This window comes from Salmo salar, chromosome ssa12, assembly GCF_905237065.1.
Source record: "Salmo salar chromosome ssa12, Ssal_v3.1, whole genome shotgun sequence".
Taxonomy (NCBI): Eukaryota; Metazoa; Chordata; class Actinopteri; order Salmoniformes; family Salmonidae; genus Salmo; species Salmo salar.
Window position 1 is genome coordinate 71879743 of NC_059453.1, and position 19038 is coordinate 71898780.

Consider the following 19038-nt stretch of genomic DNA (forward strand, 5'->3'; position numbering starts at 1 on the left):
CATGGAGTGAGTGTTTTAATAAATAAACGCAACATAATACAAAACAAGAAACTCAAACAGCACACAGACATGAAACAGAAACATAAACAATGACGCCTGGGGAAGGAACCAAAGGGAGTGACATATATAGGACAGGTAATCAAGGGAGTGATGGAGTCCAGGCGAGTGTCATAATGCGCGTAATGATGGTGACAGGTGTGCGCCATAACGAGCAGCCTGGTGACCTAGAGGCCGGAGAGGGAGCACATGTGACATGCACATCACGGTAATATACACTCTTAGAAAAAAAGGTGCTATCTAGAATCTAAAAGGGTTCTTCGGCTGTCCCCATAGGGGAACCCTTTGAAGAAGCTTTTTGGTTCCAGGTAGAACCCTTTTGGTTACCATGTAAAAAACCTTTCCACGGAGGGTTCTAAATGGAACCAAAAAGGGTTCTCCTATGGGAATAGCCGAAGAACCCTTTTGGAACCCTTTTTTCTAAGAGTGTACAGTAGGTTCAAACAATCTGATCTGGATTTGATTTTCACTCAAATACAAACAAATTATCCTCAACTCTTTATGACACAGTAATCAACCAGTTGTACTCTATGGCAAATTAAGAATTTCCACCCATGTGGACGTGTCCCAATCTAACTTGCCAGTGGGATGAGTTTGTGTCTTCCATAGCTTCATAACTACTCTGACTGACATTTCTTTACTGAGCCTGAGCCAGGCTGGGATGAGCCAGACTGGACTGGGATTGAACTTAGTCATGGAATTCCAACATCTGGCTTGTATCTGCAGCTTACGGTCATTTGGATGCAGTTGATGGTTTCCAGTAGATTCACAAAGGCTGAATTGTTCTGGGTTTTGGGCCTTGTCTGCCTCAGGCTCCGAGGGTGCGGTGCTCTGGCGCCTGACAGCCACAGCTGGGCCTGCCTGTCAAATACTCTTGTGACAGAGGAGAGGAACGACTTATCCCTAGCCTGAGAATGAGGAGAGTATGTGCAGGTCATCATATGATGGATAGGCCTCTGAGACAGATGGGATATCCAAGATATTTCACACCAACAGTACAGTTATTGTAAAATAATGGTTTTCCAAAGGTTTGTGCCTGAAATCATGCTTTTTCCAACAATGCAAACATATTTTGCTGATTGTGTCTATTGAGCACAGCCAAATGAAATCACTCTGCAGCACAACTATTAAAGGGACTCATAATGATGAAAACTTCCTGTACTCAACTTGGCCACACTCTAGCCCCTCCTCCCTCAGCACAGTCCCACAATACGCTGTCAGTTTGACAATTGGGTTCAACACCAGGTCAAACTCTGGGATTTGACAGTGGGCCAACCAGTCTTCAACGGGAGTTCAGCAGACAGTTTTCCACAAAGAGCTCGCTCACACAGAGGGGATTCTGGCTTATTGGCCTTTCCTATTTAACCATCCTGGCTGGAATTAGTGCCATCTCTCTCACAGTTCAAACCATTTGGCTGTTTTTACAGGCTACAGACACAAATATCATTTACAGTATTATAGTGTCAAAGAAGTTCCTTTTTCCTGGAGCAAACAGTTCCGTCTAGTTCCTGTGCAGAGTTTATGAGATCATGCTGTCCTTTTGTATTTATCATGTATCATCCCTCAGCGACAATCTGTGTGATTCATTGAGATGTTAGCAACATGTTATCTGTATAATTTGTGGGACGTGGGGCAATTTTTTATGTGTATAAGTATGTACACATGCATGTTTGTTTTTCGGTCTGCATTTTTCAAAGTTAACCAGATTGATTATAAGGTTTCTATGTTTATCTGTGTTTGTCTCTCTGTGTTGAGCTCATGTTTGTGTGAGTGTGTGCTGGGTGCAGTGCACGTACAGTATTGCTGTGTTCCTGTGTATGTGCTGGTGTACAATGCGGGCTGTGCTGGTTGACTGGGGAGCACTGACTGAGGGACATGGATCCTGCACATTGAGTGTGTGAACTTTGGCTGAACCCTTGGGTGTACTGTTACAGGCACGCTCTAACAACCTCGCTCCGATGACCCGGCTCGCGACTGCACAGTTCACGGGGAGGTCCTCTCCTCACGCACAGCCTCTCCCCCCCCTCCCCCTCCCCACCCCCTTTCAGTTCCCTCAAAACCCTCCTTCACCTCTCTACCCTCCCTCACCCCTAAACCTCCGTGCTCTGTTCTGTTCCTCACTCCCTTTCTTTTCCCTTTTTCTCTCTCCACCATGCCGTAGTCAACAAGACAGGAACAGTCTCTCTGTTGGCACCTCAGGAAGACGGCTCCTACAGACATGCAAATGCAGAACAAATTGCTTTACATACCAGCCACCTTGTGTTATAACTCAACCACACAGTTCAGACTCATAAAACACATTTCACTGTATTTTGATATTGAGCAATGTTCATTGCTGTTATGATGCATACTAAGGACAGAATTACTGTAATATACAGTAGATATGCCTAAACTAGAACCAGATGAATGTAGAACTTCCTGCTGCCTGGACATTGTCTATATGAAGGCTAAGTAGGCACATCTCACTGGCGCCACCTATATAGGCTCACCCATTCGTACCAGGTGTTTGTATCAAGAGGCATTTCATAAGAGAAACTGAACTCCTATCTGCAAAAAGTCAATGTTCACTATTGTTACAGTAAGCCCTACTCCTTCAGCATGTGTAGGCCATGTCACACTGCTGAATACAGTATTGTATATTTTGTTTTCTATGCATCAACCAAAGTTTTCAAAATCTACTTTACAACCTATAGATGTTTGAAAGAGACAGAACATTTGATGACATTTCAATATGATCAAATGTATTATACAATGCAATGTAGTCACATATTTTACCTTGACACAACTGACCCAGATGATGGCGTAGAGATATGCTCTGTTTCCCAGGTTGGAGCTTTAATGCTTTATTTAATTTTATTTATTTAACCTTTATTTAACTAGGCAAGTCAGTTAAGAACAAATTCTTATTTACAATGACAGCCTAGGAACAGTGGGTTAACTGCCTTGTTCAGGGTCAGAACAACAGATTTTTACCTTGTCAGCTTGGGGATTCAATCTAGCAACCTTTCGGTTACTGGCTCAACGCTCTAACCACTAGGCTACCTGCCGCCCCGCCACCCTGTTGCTTACATTAGCAGTGACTGAGACAGCAAAAAAAGATGTTCATTCTGAAGAAAAAGAGCAGGTCTGAACACACAGGTCAGAGTCCCCATGCATGTTGATTGCTCAGGATAAGATGACGTTGCTTTTCTCTTGGTCAATGAGTCCTAGGTCATTTCAACATCACAGCCCTTGGTTGTTTTGGTCCTATAGGCTGGGAAATGTGATGATACTGTCATTGTAGTCTATTTAAAGTAGTTTACACTGTTTTACATCGCTTCATAAGACTATGATCAGGTTAGGGGAGGGTTTGCCGGGGTAGGCTGTCATTGTAAATAAGAATTTGTTCTTAACTGAATTGCCTAGTTAAATAAAGGTTAAAAAAGGATACCAAATGGCAGCAGTTGTAAAAGAGTTACTGCTGAGAAGCATTTTATTATGCAGTGTTATACTGCCATATCCACACATCAGTCATAGGGCAATTTTAAAATGTGCAGTAACGGTTGAAAAGTACTATAATTGGCCGGGGGGAAAAGCAGGTTGGAAAACCTGTCAACTCCCTACCTACAGTAGGCCTAGAATCCATTGTGTGTCCTGATGGCCATATGAGGTGATTGGTGATTAACAAACACTTCATAAATCTACAAGTCTTCAATCTCTTTCAATATGTGTCATGTGTCCTGTCATATAGCTTAACCCTCCAATCCCTGATCAGCCCATCACTCAACTCATTAACTCCCTGACAACCTTTCCCCACCCCCCTGGTAGAGCCTTTACTCTTAACATAATGGGAGGGCCCACTTATCCACTCAAAGGACACATGCTGGGCTGTCTGTGTAAACTGCCTGATTAGTTGGCTATCTCTGGGCCCTGACTCATTGTTGGTTCTGTGAGTGACGAATGATAGATTGTCTCTCATTTGTCTAAATCAAAGACCTCTGGAGTCTCTGTGTCCATCTGTAACAGTCATGTCTCCACCTGGACCACCTGTCATTCCCTTTCAATATTACCCTCTTTGAAAAAAGGGTTCCAAAAGGGTTCTTCAGCTGTCCCCATAGGATAACCCTTTTAGACTCCAGGTAGAACCCCTTTTTGGTTACAGGTAGAACCCTTTTGGGCTTCATGTAGAACCCTCTGTTTGAAGGGCTCTGCATGGGACTCAAAAGGGTTCTACCTGGAACCAAAAAGGGTTTTTCAAAGGGGTCTCCTATGAGGACAGCTCCCATCAGCAGCATCCTGTGTCCTTTGCTTTCAGGAACAATTTTTTATTTTATTTTACCTTTATTTAACCAGGTAGGCCAGTTGAGAACAAGTTCTCATTTACAACTGCGACCTGGCCAAGATAAAGCTAAGCCATGCAACAAAAACAACAACACAGAGTTACACATAAAGAAACGTACAGTCAATAACACAAAAGAGGAGCAATAGAGAACAAAAGAGGAAAGCCCCCCCACACACCCACTTGTGCTGTGTCATGTCATACCTGGACCACCTATTGAGATGTGCCTTTTGTTAAGTAAATCAGGTGATAAATGAGGTAAAATGTAGGCTGGAGTAGTACTTTAAGGTAAACTAATTTCCTCTATTATCAAATAATTTCACCCAAAAGAAACTTTACCCCCCCACCCTACTCTTCCCATGTCAATACAATATGGCTCCTGTAAAAGGATGTAGAAATAGTTTCAGCTTTTCAATTGCAAGTAACTGGAACCTTTACTGAGGGGGGAACAGGAATGGGAGCTTTGGAAACAGACTCTTATGTGTCAAGCAGATATTTATTGGTTGTAGTGGCTCCCCACCCTCTTGACCCCCAGCGTGAACTTCCCTTACCCAGGGTGAGCCCCCATCCCCCACACAGCCCAGAGGACTCATGCTGGAAAGGGGTTTGTGTTACAGGGCCCCTGGGGGACTCCCTGCCGGGGCTGGAGGCTGTCAAGAGCAGGCCCCCTCAGCCTCGGACAGCTCCTCCACTCTCACAGAGTCAGCGAGGGAAAGACGTGAACTTGGGATGACCCCGCCAAGCAATGTCCCCGTTGGGTTCATCCACAGGCCACAGCTCCAGTTCCTCTCACCCCTATGTTTTCCTGCTCTTCTCTTTTTTTGGTTTGTTTTTCCAACTAGGCCAATACATTTTCTAGAGCAGAATCGAACCCCCTCCTCCACCACCACCCCCACACCCCCACTCCATGTCACCTAGTTAGCTCTCTTTACTCCTCTCTTAGGAAGACGAGAGCCCTTTCAAGTTTATAGCCCCTCCACTCCACTTCCTTACCCCCACATCCTGATGGTGAGGGGATTGTGAGTGCATGTGGAGCAGTGGAGGCTGCTGAGGGGAGGACGGCTCATAATAATGGCTGGAACAGAGCAAATGGAATGGCATCACATCAAACACATGGAAACCATGTGGAAACCATGTGTTTGATACCATTCCACCTATTCGGCTCCAGCCATTACCACGAGCCTGTCCTCCCCAATTAAGGTGACACCAACCTCCTGTGATGTGGAGTGTGTGTCTGTGCATGCTTGTATGCCTGCATGTGTACATGCAAGAAATTGGAGAGAAGAGAGGGAGAGAGATAGCTGGATGTTAAACAGTGAGGGATGAAGAATGAGGTGTTAGTCCATTCCAGCTGTTTACCATAGATCTCAAATAAGTGATGCAGCATGGAGTAGTTTTAGTCTTGCTAACAAAGGTGATGCAAGTTATATAGGGGCATTATAAAGGAACTGGAATGGTAATACACACAAATCATAAACATGCCACAAGTGGATTCCACTCATCACCTTTCTCACTTTATCTGCATATTTTTAAAAGATTAGGAGGTATTGTAAAAGTTTATCAATGCTGTCTTTGTGTCATTAGTATTATCTACGGATTGTAGCGGTTTCCCTTTTACTCACTCAGGACTTATGGGTGTAAACACAAGTAAAACTGGGAGAAACCTGGGAATGGCTGGAGAATCTAAACTGCAGTGCAGTACTGAGTGTTCCAATACCCATAGCAGACAAGCAAATAAAGTAGCATACTTTTCTATTTAGGCCAAGAAGCCATAAACCCAGAGACTGAGAGGCTGGCGGGATGCGAGCAAGCAGCAGTTGGCAGAGTGAAGCAATGGGCTGGGATGGGCTGACCTTTTCACATCAATTAGATCGAATAGAGCGCATGACGCTAGGCACCCTCACCTTAGTCGTCCTCATTTATAAAATTAGTGGGGAAGCTAGATTGATTTATACATCTTAAAATTCCTTCCTGGAAATTTGATTTCTAAATAAGGAATTTGAACAAGGGAGACCAATTTCTTGGCTGGAAGTTTTATTTTTTCCCTTCAAAAAGCAGGGAGCACTTGGTGTGTTAGAAGGAAATAAGTGAATTTCTCACAATATTAAATAGATGGATGTATTGTATTGGAAACACATACGACATAAAGGTTTTTCCTACTTGATAGCTTATTGTTAAAATCTACGTCATCAAGGAATTCTAGAAATGTACATAAAAAACACAGTTTTCAACAAACTGTAGTTGTCAACATAATTTTTTTACAAGTCTAGCTTGAACTAGAACATAAGTCTTGCGTAATTTTGTTATATGCTCTATACCATTTATGTTTACATAGTCTGTCCATGAGAGATTCTTTTTTGACTGAACAATTTACAATGGATCAAAAGTCTGCTGCGCAACTGACACAAGAAGTGGGAAAATGTGTTTTTTGCTCCCTCTTGTGGTATGATGGTAGAGGCACAACTGTTTGAGTTGCATTACAAGTGTCAGCTAAGTGACAAGATGTGTCATTAACTGGACTGCACAAAATGGCTGCATCATAATAGCAAATTGTGGTAGGATTGCTATTTTTCCTAGATAGTGACAATAGTATTGACCATGTTGGTACTATAATCAGAGAATACACATTCAAAGATCTAGTGTGTGTTGGTGGAGTGGATAATACTTTAATCTCAAATTAATATCTCAGCCAGGTCCCATTATACACATCACTGGAAGCCTGTAACAATTTCCTTCATTGTGTCATTAGAGGGTAGATGGGGGGTAAATGAGGACTCAGGAGGGCAAAGGCAACCCAAGTCTCCACCACCCTCAGTGGGGCAGAGTAAACCGGAAACATACGGTTTTCAAGGATACAGTATCTTCTACCTAGCTTCCTTTTAGCCTGAAATCGGATGTGGGTACACTGCTCAGGCATTTCTTTTACATCTGCTAAACAAGTTTGTCTCCACATTCTAATTGATAGATAAAACATGGATTTTCAGGCGAGCTAGCCTATTCTGCTTTTACATACACATTATATTTAAAATTGTGTGTATTCCTTTGGAGGGACTGAATCCAAACCTGGAGCTGTAATTGTTCTATGATCATTCTGTCAACACAAGTACTGTATCATTACAATTTACCATATGCCATTCCTTCAATGCCACAGTGCCCTCCAGTGGTGGGAATGAGCACTGCCTTTTATGAGCCAAACTCCAGGCTAAAGCTAACCCCTTATGTGTAATGGAAATTCTCTTAAAGAACATGCCAATTATTATCTACATGAATCAAGAAAGCAAACATGCTTTCATAATTGAGTATAATTTGGATGGGCATTTAATTCTCCATTTTGCAGTGCATCAGTGTTGGGGGGTATACTTAATCTATATAACTACTCGTTTACTATATTTTTCAAGTAACTTGAGGGTATAGTTGACCTAATTTCAAAATCATGTTACTAATTTGGTATACATCTAGGATACCTGTATTGTTGTTTTAGCTTAGTAGCTTCAGAGTAGTGTAGTGCAGTCCTAGTACTAGATCGCTAGATGGCAATCTACTATCTGCTACTGTAAATCACCTATGTTGTGCAAAACTGCAAAGAGATGCCACTCTAAATGTGGTATGATTACTAATCACATTTCATTTCTCAATGTCATCATAATAAATGTCATGTCATAGCCTATAAACACATGCTGCAGATGATGTTTATGTAATATTTACATAATGATAATATCTAAATTCCCACATAAGCATGATTCACTTATGGTAGATGATTGTCTGAACATAATATATTACTCTGACATGTATGTATTTTAGATATTTTACACATAGACTTTGCATGTCTGAGATTGGTACTTATGACTGAGACTTGACCTTCACTAGGAGGTATCCATCAGTGAACAAATAAAAAAACAGTTCCCTCGACTTTTCACACCAATAATAACATTGTCTGTTATTGATGTTTCAATCGGGATCCACGCCCACCATGTCATACCCTCTCTCTTTCCCCCCATCCTCTCAGCCTACACACTGTAGTAAAGTCAGAGGAGTAAAACAGTTTGGGGATTAATTGTCTTTTCATGCATTATCCACTTTGCCATATATCAAAACAAAGTCCTGTCTTGTGAAATGTAGTCTCATAGCTTGTCATATCCTTATTATGATGTGATGTGACAACCAATTCAGTAGAGTCAGTCAGTGCCTTGCTTATAAGGCTCTGCTGCACACAGGCTTGAGATTGAACAAAATCTGACAAATAGTATAGTATACCCACATACAGTAAGTGAGATCTATAGAAATACTACCTAAAAGATTCTTTCTCTGAACAGTAGACAACCATATCATTTACAGGTATGTCTATGGTTGTGAGTAACAATCTTTGCCTTTATACTGTTTCATTCCTATGTTGTATTCAATAAACATGAGAGCTCAACATTTACATAACCTAACATAACCTAATGGCCACCACTCAATGACATTGCAACATTGTGATGGTTTAAACTACATTGATTCATCTGTATTTGCACACAGACCTATCTATGAGCTTCAACATGGTCACTTTGAAATTATTACGCTACCTTTCCCATTCTCTGCACAAGTCAAGACATCTTGAAGTTATGCATTTTTGGGGGAATTAGCCCATGCACTCACAGGGGATGTGCCATTCTGCATTATTCTCTGATTTGAGAGGACCAGTGCCAGAGTGTGAAGACCTTCCTAAAGATGCTGTATCTTAGTTCGAGCCAGTTTCACAAAGCAGGAAAATAATCCTGCAGCAACAGGACATGTGAATTGTTATGTGGATTATAATAATGGATTTTTTTTAGGGGTTGATACATTTTTTGTTAGGGCAAATCAAGTCAAAAAGTGGAAATTACAAACTTTAGAAGCCTTTTTAAACCTTGAATACACTACAAGTTTGCATTTCCTGCTGTTTCCTGCAACAACAGGATGATCAAATTAAGTTACAGCATCTGTAAATACATGAATGAATAATTTAATATGTCTGCACAAATACCATCTGAAAGGAAGGCATGACATGCTAAAAGCCAGTGATGAGGTAGGAAGAGAGAAAGAGGTAGATAGAAAGAGTGTATGAGAGGGAGACTGTGTAGATACGGTTATTTCTAACTTCTGCCTCTTGACCTTCTTGAAACATGAACTCTTAATGGACTCTTTATGCTTTCTAAAACATTCAGTGTCTCACAACTTTACAGTTGGAGCATGCAAACTATCCATCTGTGCAAAATATGAAGATTAAAACATGTAAATATAATCTGATAGATTCAGATTATTCAGGATTGATGGTGGAGAGTGGTATGGAAGTGGACATCAGAACAAAACAACCAATAGTGGCACAGAATTTTGTCAATTCTGATTTCACAGCCAGTCAGAAAATAAAACTATTGTGCTGTCTCCATCTGAAAGGACACCTTGTTCTGTCTGCCTAAGGGCAGCTGGCTGGGAATACTGAACACGCATCCAGTGTCTCTGTCTCTCTCACATTATTACCTTGGAATTAGTCTCATTATTGGCTCTAAACTGAAATGACCCCCCTGACAAAATCATTAGGGAAAGTATTGTTCTCTATGTCCCTCTCGCCAAGGTCTCAATGTTAAACTTCCCAAAGATTGCGGTTTCCCTCCTCTCTGATAGCTCTGGATGTATATATCCTGATTCTAACAACCATACACATACATGGTTCACATACATTTGATACTGCCATCCCACATTGTTTATGAAAATGTATAACACTCCAAAATATACCGTAACCCTAAAGATCTTTATTTATTAAATACAATAAATCATACAGAAAGTCAAAATCCACCTCATAACATTCTCATAATACAACGGCAGCTGAAGTTAGTGAACAATATTTTCCCTGAATGAGATAGCAGGAGACAGCAGGAGGAGTTGCTGCCATTGCTTTGTCACATTGCTAATTTCTGTAAACACAGAAATGCTTTCAGCACTGCAATATTACAGTTTTTCAGGGAAAAGTCTACACAGTTGGTAAATAATCTTATTCTTTGTCTGGATCTTCTCTTCACCTTTGGTCTGTGAGCTTCTTCACCTGAAGTCCATTGAGGTTCTCCCAGATAGATGTTGATAAATCCAGACAGATGTGGAAACCAGCATGCCCCCCAACCAGTCGTGTGCTTGCGCTCCCTCCTGCCAATCCCAGCCATGCCTGTGGCCATGGTGATGGAGCACACCATCTGCTTAAACCCTCCACATTTGGACCTCTGGAGCCCCTCCCCTACCCCCCCTCTACACCCTCCCCTACACCCCCTTTATAGGCTGGAGCCCCTCCCCTACATCACCTCTATAAGCTCCATCAGCACAGGACAGATTTATGGAGAGATACAGATGAAAATAAAGATTGACCGTGTTAATACTGTAATGTTATTGAAGTCATGTTTAACCTGCATGGAAAGCATAAGCCGAATTGGTTGATAAAAACAACACGAATACATAATTTCACTGTAATTGATTCTTTATGTAAATCACTTATTGATTGTGGCATCATAACCTATATTTTACAGCTACTAAGACAGTGGTCCTCTCAAACAAAGTCCTGTTGTCCTTTGGTGGCTTGCTTCGGTCCATTATTCTAGACCCTTGTGTCCACCCCCTATAGTACTTCCCTTTCCAGGACCAAGTACAAAGCATTAATTGCACTTGACTCATGTGGATTCGGTTAAGTAGTACAAACACGGCTGACCTTTTCCAGGTAACTGTCTTCGCCTCAATGTGAGTGTATCCCAAGGCTGGAGTGCAGACAAACAGTGAAGGTTTGCTTCAGAGGGGCTAGAGGGATACACATGTCGATTAATTAGAATTCATACAGACAGAGAGAGGGAGAGAGAGAGCGCTGTTGGGTAAACAGAAGGGGCGGTCCAGTGATTGAAGCATAGAAACAGACAAATATACTGTGGCTCCAAGTCACCTCCAACCTCATATTGCTTATATAGTTCATATTGACTTTGCACTTTATTGCTGGCTCAACACAATGTCTCTTCAAAGTTTAAGTAGGCCATATGGAAACCTATATATATTTATAGAATGTCACTAAAACAGAGTGTTCACTGTTCAGTTTGATGTATTTTGTTGGGTACTTTATATGATATCATAGTTTTTCACGACAAAGGACTATTCAGGACTATGCAATTAATCAACGGTTTAATGGGGTTAAATCCCTCAAATAAAGGTTTTATGTTAAATAACAACTGCCTCAAGACAAAACACTAAGGAGTCACCTTTCTCCCTTCACTCACCCTGTTAACTTTAGATGGCCTTAACTACAGACAGAAGGCCCATTTATACCTGGTTCTAACATGCGTCTTTTGTCCTGATATTGTCCTGATCTTATCCTGATCTTGTCTGTTTACACTTATAAGATCTGATCACAATCAGATCACAATACGTCTTTTAATCATCTACACCTGTCTAAAAATGTGGGCTTAATCAGAATGTGGACAAGATCAGGACAAAGGACACCTGTAAATGGGGCTTAATATCACTTGGTTATCAGTGTCTTGGTGGTATTTTGTATAAAGGATTGTGACAGGAATTTCAATAATGGGTAATAAATTGACCTCGTTAAGGGCTCTATTCAATCAGTGTCAGAGGAAGGCCCAAGAAATTGTCAAAGACTCCAGTCACCCAAGTCATAGACTGTTCTCTCTGCTACCGCAAGGCAAGCGGTACCGGCGCACCAAGTCTAGGACCAAAAGCTCCTTAAAAGCTTCTTCCCCCAAGCCATAAGACTGCTGAACAACTAATCAAATGTCCACCAGGACTATTGACTATTTACAATTCCAGTGGGTCAGAAGTTTACATACTGTCACGTCCTGACCTGAGAGAGACGGTTTGTTTCTCTATGTGGTTAGGTCAGGGTGTGGGGTGGGCATTCTATGGTGTCTATTTATTTGTGTTGAGCAGAGTATGGTTCCTAATCAGAGGCAGCTGTCTATCGTTGTCTCTGATTAGGAATCATACTTAGGTAGCCTTTCCCCACCTGTAGTTGTGGGATCTTAATTTTGTACTGCTCGTTATAGCCTGCAAGACGTGACGGTCGTTTGTCATTGTTTATTCTTTTGTTGAAGTGTTCTGTCTAAATAAATTCAAGATGAACACGTACCACGCTGCACCTTGGTCTAATCCTTTGGACGATCGTTACACATACACTAAGTTGACTGGGCCTTTAAAACCTGTTAGGGATAGGGGGCAGTATTTTCACGTTCGGATGAAAAGCGTACCCAGAGTAAACTGCCTGCTACTCGGGCCCAGAGTCAAATATTTGCATTTTATTAGTAGATTTGGATAGAAAACACTCTGAAGTTTCTAAAACTGTTTGAATGATGTCTGTGAGTATAGCAGAACTCATATGGCAGGCAAAAACCTGAGAAAAATCCAACCAGGAAGTGGGAAATCTGAGGCTTGGAGTTTTTCTATCTAATCCCTATCGAAACTACAGTGTCTGTGGGGTCATATTGCACTTCCTAAGGCTTCCACTAGATGTCAACAGTCTTTAGAACATTGTTTCATGCTTCTACTGTTACTGGGCAGAGAATAAGAGCCCAGTCAATCAGTGGACTGCCTGGGACCAGTGAGTTGTTTACTGCGGATTCACGCAAGTGCACTGCTCCTTCTTTTTCCTCTGTAATGAATACGCTATTGTCCGGTTGGAATATTATCAAAGATTTATGTTAAAAAGACCCTAAGGATTGATTGTAAACATCGTTTGACATGTTTCTATGAACGTTAATGGAACATTTTGACTTTTTGTCTCTGGTTTTACGCTCGCGCATTTTGCCTTTGGATAGGGATCTGAACGCGTGAACAAAAGGAGGTATTTGGACATAAATATGGAGTTTTCCGAACAAAAATAACATTTCTTGTGGAGGTGGGAGTCCTGGGAGTGCATTCCGACGAAGATCAGCAAAGGTAAGTGAAGATTTATAATACTAATTCTGATTTTAGTTGACTCCAGAACTTGGCAGGTAACTGTATTGCTTGCTTTGATGGCTGAGCTCTGTACTCAGAATATTGAACAATGTGCTTTCGCCGAAAAGCTATTTTGAAATCTGACACAGCAGTTGCATTAAGGAGAAGTGTATCTATAATTCTTTCTATAACTGTTTTAAAGTTTAGCAACGTTTATGATGACTATTTTTGTAAATTGATGTGCTCCTTCACCGGAAGTTTTGGGAGGCAATACATTTTCTGAACATCACGCGCCAATGTAAAATGTTTTTTTTTTTATATAAATATGAACTTTATCGAACAAAACATACATGTATTGTGTAACATTGAGTCCTGGGAGTGTCATCTGATGAAGATCGTCAAAGGTTAGGGATTAATTTTAGCTGTATTTCTGTTTTTTGTGATGCCTCTCCTTGCTTGGAAAATGGCTGTGTGGTTTTTCTTGTGAAGTTGATGTCCTAACATAATCTAATGTTATGCTTTTGCCGTAAAGCCTTTTTGAAATTGGACAATGTGGTTGGATTAACGAGAAGATTATCTTTAAAATGGTGTATAATAGTAGTATGTTTGAGAAAATTGAATGATGAGATTTTTGCTGTTTTGTATTTCGCGCCCTGCTATTACATTGGCTGTTGGCGAGGGGTTCCGCTAGCGGAACTCCTGTCCATAACAGGTTTAAATAGCTTGGAAAATTCCTGAAAATGATGTCATGGCTTTAGAAGCTTATGATAGGCTAATTGACATCATTTGAGTCAATTGGAGGTGTACCTTTGGATGTATTTCAAGGCCTGTCTTCAAACTCAGTGCCTCTTTGCTTGACATCATGGGAAAATCAAAAGAATCGGCCAAGACCTCAGAAAAAAAACATTGTAGACCACCACAAGTCTGGTTCATCCTTGGGAGCAATTTCCAAACACCTGAAGGTACCACGTTCATCTGTACAAACAATAGTATGCAAGTATAAACATCATGGGACCACGCAGCCGTCATACCGCTCAGGAAGGAGACGCGTTCTGTCTCCTATAGATGAAGGTACTTTGGTGCGAAAAGTGCAAATCAATCCCAGAACAACAGCAAAGGACCTTTTTTATTTAGTTTATTTTTTATTTCACCTTTTTTTTTAACCAGGTAGCCCAGTTGAGAACAAGTTCTCATTTACAACTGCGACCTGGCCAAGATAAAGCAAAGCAGTGCAACACAAACAACAACACATGGAATAAACAAACATAAAGTCAATAATAAAATATAAAAAGTCTATATACAGTGTGTGCAAATGAGGTAGGATAAGGGAGGTAAGGAAATAGGCCATAGTGATGAAACAATTACAATAAAGCAATTAAACACTGGAGTGATACATGTGCAGAAGATGAGTGTGCATGTAGAGATACTGGGGTGCAAAGGAGCAAAATAAATAACAGTAAGGGGATGAGGTAGTTGGATGGGCTATTTACAGATGGGCTATGTACAGGTGCAGTGATCTGTGAGCTGTTCTGACAGCTGGTGTTTAAAGTTAGTGAGGGAGATATGAGTCTCCAGCTTCAGTGATTTTTGCAGTTCGTTCCAGTCATTGGCAGCAGAGAACTGGAAGGAAAGGAGGCCAATGTTGGAATTGGCTTTGGGGGTGACCAGTGAAATATACCTGCTGGAGTGCATGCTATGGGTGGGTGCTGCTATGGTGACCAGTGAGCTGAGATAAGGCGGGGCATTACCTAACAAGGACTTATAGATGACCTGGAGCCAGTGGGTTTGGCGATGAATATGAAGCGAGGGCCAGCCAAAGAGAGCATACAGGTTGCAGTGGTGGGTAGTATATGGGCTTTGGTGACAAAACGGATGGCACTGTGATAGACTGCATCCAATTTGCTGAGTAGAGTGTTGGAGGCTATTTTGTAAATGACATCTCCAACCTTGTGAAGATGCTGGAGGAAACAGGTACAAAAGTATCTATATCCACAGTAAAATGAGTCCTATATCAACATAACCTGAAAGGCCACTCAGCAAGGAAGAAGCCACTGCTCCAAAACCCGCCAATAAAAAAATCCAGACTACGGTTTGCAACTGCGCATGGGGACAAAGATCGTACTTTTTGGAGAAATGTCCTCTGGTCTGATGAAACAAAAATAGAACTGTTTGGCCATAATGACCATCATTATGGTTGGAGGAAAAAGGGGGAGGCTTGCAAACTGAAGAACACCATCCCAATCGTGAATCATGGGGGTGGCAGCATCATGTTGTGGGGGTGCTTTGCTGCAGGAGGGACTGATGCACTTCACAAAATAGATGGCATCATGAGGATGGAAAATGATGTGGATATATTCAAGCAACATCTCAAGACATCAGTCAGGAAATTAAAGCTTGGTCGCAAATGGGTCTTCCAAATGGACAATGACCCCAAGCATACTTCCAAAGTTGTGGCAAAATGGCTTAAGGACAACAAAGTCAAGGTATTGGAGTGGCCATCACAAAGCCCTGACCTCAATCCTACAGAAAATCTGTGGGCAGAACTGAAAAGGTGTGTGCGAGCAAGGAGGCCTACAAACCTGAATCAGTTACACCAGCTCTGTCAGGAGGAATGGGCCAAAATTCACCCAACATATTGTGGGAAGCTTGTGGAAGGCTACCCGAAACGTTTGACCCAAGTTAAACAATTTAAAGGCAATGCTACCAAATACTAATTGAGTGTATGTACACTTCTGACCCAGTGGGAATGTGATGAAAGAAGTAAAAGCTGAATTTAGTCATTCTGTCTACTATTATTCTGACATTTCACATTCTTAAATAAAGTGGTGATCCTAACTAACCTAAGACAGGGAATTTTTACTATGTTTAAATGTCAGGAATTGTGAAAAACTGAGTTTAAATGTATATTTAAGGTGTATGTAAACTTCCGACTTCAACTGTATATAGACCTCAGGATCGACCAACATTTTATTTTCATCTCCTTACCTTATGCTCCAGAGTTGAAACCACCCGTGTCCCTGTGCACACAGGCCAGTCTTAGTGTAACAGTACTGCTTCCATCCCTCTCCTCGCCTCAAACCAGGGACGCTCTGCACACATCAACAACTGCCTCCCACGAAGCATCGTTACCCATCGCTCCACAAAAGCCGCTGCCCTTGCAGAGCAAGAGGAACAATGACTTCAAGGTCTCAGAGCGAGTGACGTCACCGATTGAAACGCTATTAGTGCGCACCCTGCTAACTAGCTAGCCATTTCACACCGGTTACATTAGGTGAAGCTAAGTATGAGGGGTGACTCCTTTTACCCCAGCAACCTGACCCTCCTCCTTCACCTCCAATCCCACTGTGGGCCAGCAGGCCCAAACTTTCCTTTCACAGTGTTATCTGACTTCCTCCTTAAGCTGCTGAGTTTCCTGTCTTGGTTTCCAGGTCATAGGATGGATGACGGTGACTCGGACTGTTGGCAGCTTAGTCACTTCCAGTACATACAGTATAAGGGGGTGAAAACATCAATTATACAGAATTTTATCAACTGCAATCTTTTTCCATCTGAGAGACTCCGTTTTCAAGGTCATACAGAGAATGTGTGCTGTGCATATACTTGCAGGGACAATATAATATGTATGACCTTGCAAGATTGCGTAAAATGACTGAAAACACAGAGATGATTGGATGTAAAATAATCTGTAATCTGAAATGATTAGTGTTGGAGTATCTATTGGTATATGTGGAATAGAGGTCACTAGTGGCAGAAATACGTAATCCTTAATCTTGAAGGACATACTACTGTTTCTCTAATGCCAATATGGGGCCAAAAAAGGCTGATGCCAAAAAAGAGGCAATGAAAAAATGACCTTAGAAAACCTATTAGATCATATTATCTTGTAGAGGAGTCAGAGTTGTAGGAGGAATAGCAGAGGAGGCTGATGGGAGGAGATATAGGAGAATGGGCTGACTGTAATAGCTGGAATGGAGTATATGGAATGATACCAAACACATCAAACACAACAATGTGTTTGACACCATTCCATTGATTCCATTCCATATATTACAATGAGCCCATCTTCCTATAGCCCCTCCCACCAGCCTCCTCTGAGGAATAGTAGTCGGAGGAAGGAGTCAGAGATCAGTTCACAGGGACGGTGTGATTAGATGCCAGGTCCAGTTAGTTCAGTGGGAGAGGGAAATGCAAGGCAGACATGCTGAGGGCCATGCTTCTCCACATCTCTCCCTCTCCCCTCTCCGTTCCCTCCTCGCCTTCCAAGAGCACCGGCCTCTGGCTGTGTAGCCATGACAACCAAATGAGGTAAATGGTTGCAGGAGAATACTCATCATCAACACCACCCTCCCCGGGCTCTGTTCATTGGCTCACACTCAGGTGATAAACCCACTCCATACTATTAATGCCCCTTCCTCGCTGTTTGAGTATGGATTGTCCAGAGATGATTTTCCCTCTAACAGACACTCCCCCTGCTAAGTCTCTTTGCCTATATGTCCTCTTTGCCTATATGGAAATCTTGTTTCAGTCAGATCACTCTCCAGTCCTGATCTTTGCTTGATGACATCCCCTGATTAACACTATAGTACATAACAGTGAGGTACCTGCGTATGTGCCAGAACATGTGAAGAAATCTTCAAAGGAAAAAACACAAGCCTTTGTATATCCAATGAATAAAATGGTTTCCCCTAAAATACGCAGATGCGAGGCCTGATTTCAGACAACTGACATGCCTTTACAACTTATTTGCAACTTATGTCACCTGAGCAATCTGCAAAAGCAGCAACGCTGTCAGATGTGAAAGTGAACAATTTACATATGTGCCATTCATTTGGAATAGTGCATTTCCTTTTGTGTGTTGAAATTTGCCTCATAGTATGTTTGAATAATTACAGTACATCAACCTTTTTTCCTCAAAGATTTTTTCATTCCTTTTAAAACATTATATCAATACCAACCAGCTCAAATACAGAGGAGCGGGAGAGATACAAGGACTTCTTAAAGTCTGTTCCTTCTGTATATATCACCCTTGACAAAAATAGAGCAGCATTTGCATACGCACTTTGTGCTAACAGTGTGTGGTAGATAACAAAGCGTGCAGTTACTACAGATATGTTTACTGCAGAACACAGGAGAGCTCAGGGACTGACTGAGCCCATCAAACAAACCATTATTGGTCTTCCTGACTGGTATCAGGAAATGTACCATATACTAGCTCATTATCATCACAAGTTTAGTTTGTGAAAGTTAAGGTGGAGCAGTGAGTTGAGAGTTGACCAAATGCAGTTACTCTAGTTATTCTATTTTTGTATATTGCTGTATCCAGTGATCACAACAGGGGAAGAGAGTGTACCTCAGTGTGTTATAAAAGAGTGATGTGAGATTCTATGTCCATGTATGCCTGTGTGTGTGTGTGTGTGTGTGTGTGTGTGTGTGTGTGTGTGTGTGTGGGGGGGGGGCACTTTTTTTTCTTTTTTTTTGCACACATACATTATACATCCTGCTCTGATAATGTTGTTCATAGCTTTTTTTTGTTGGAATTACAAATTTAGCAAAAAAACTGTGCAAGGAACATCATTTTCCTAAATGCTGCCAACTGATTGCAGATAGCCTACTGTCAGATCTATGCCAAATTTGATTGGATATGCCATTTGTGGTGTGACTTATTACCAGGTAATAATGTATCAATGCATGTCAAAGATGAAGAGGATGTCCAGGCCATGTATATATAT

General features: G+C 41.5%; 1 long non-coding RNA gene across 1 annotated transcript; it reads right to left on the bottom strand.

Annotated features, from left to right (window-relative positions):
* Positions 1-10976: 10976 nt before the first annotated feature.
* On the bottom strand, positions 10977-16644 carry LOC123725635 (uncharacterized). The gene is made up of 2 exons (XR_006758178.1): positions 16295-16644; positions 10977-11170 (listed from the first exon to the last, which is right to left on the bottom strand). It is a non-coding gene; the product is annotated as an uncharacterized lncRNA (long non-coding RNA).
* Positions 16645-19038: the final 2394 nt, after the last annotated feature.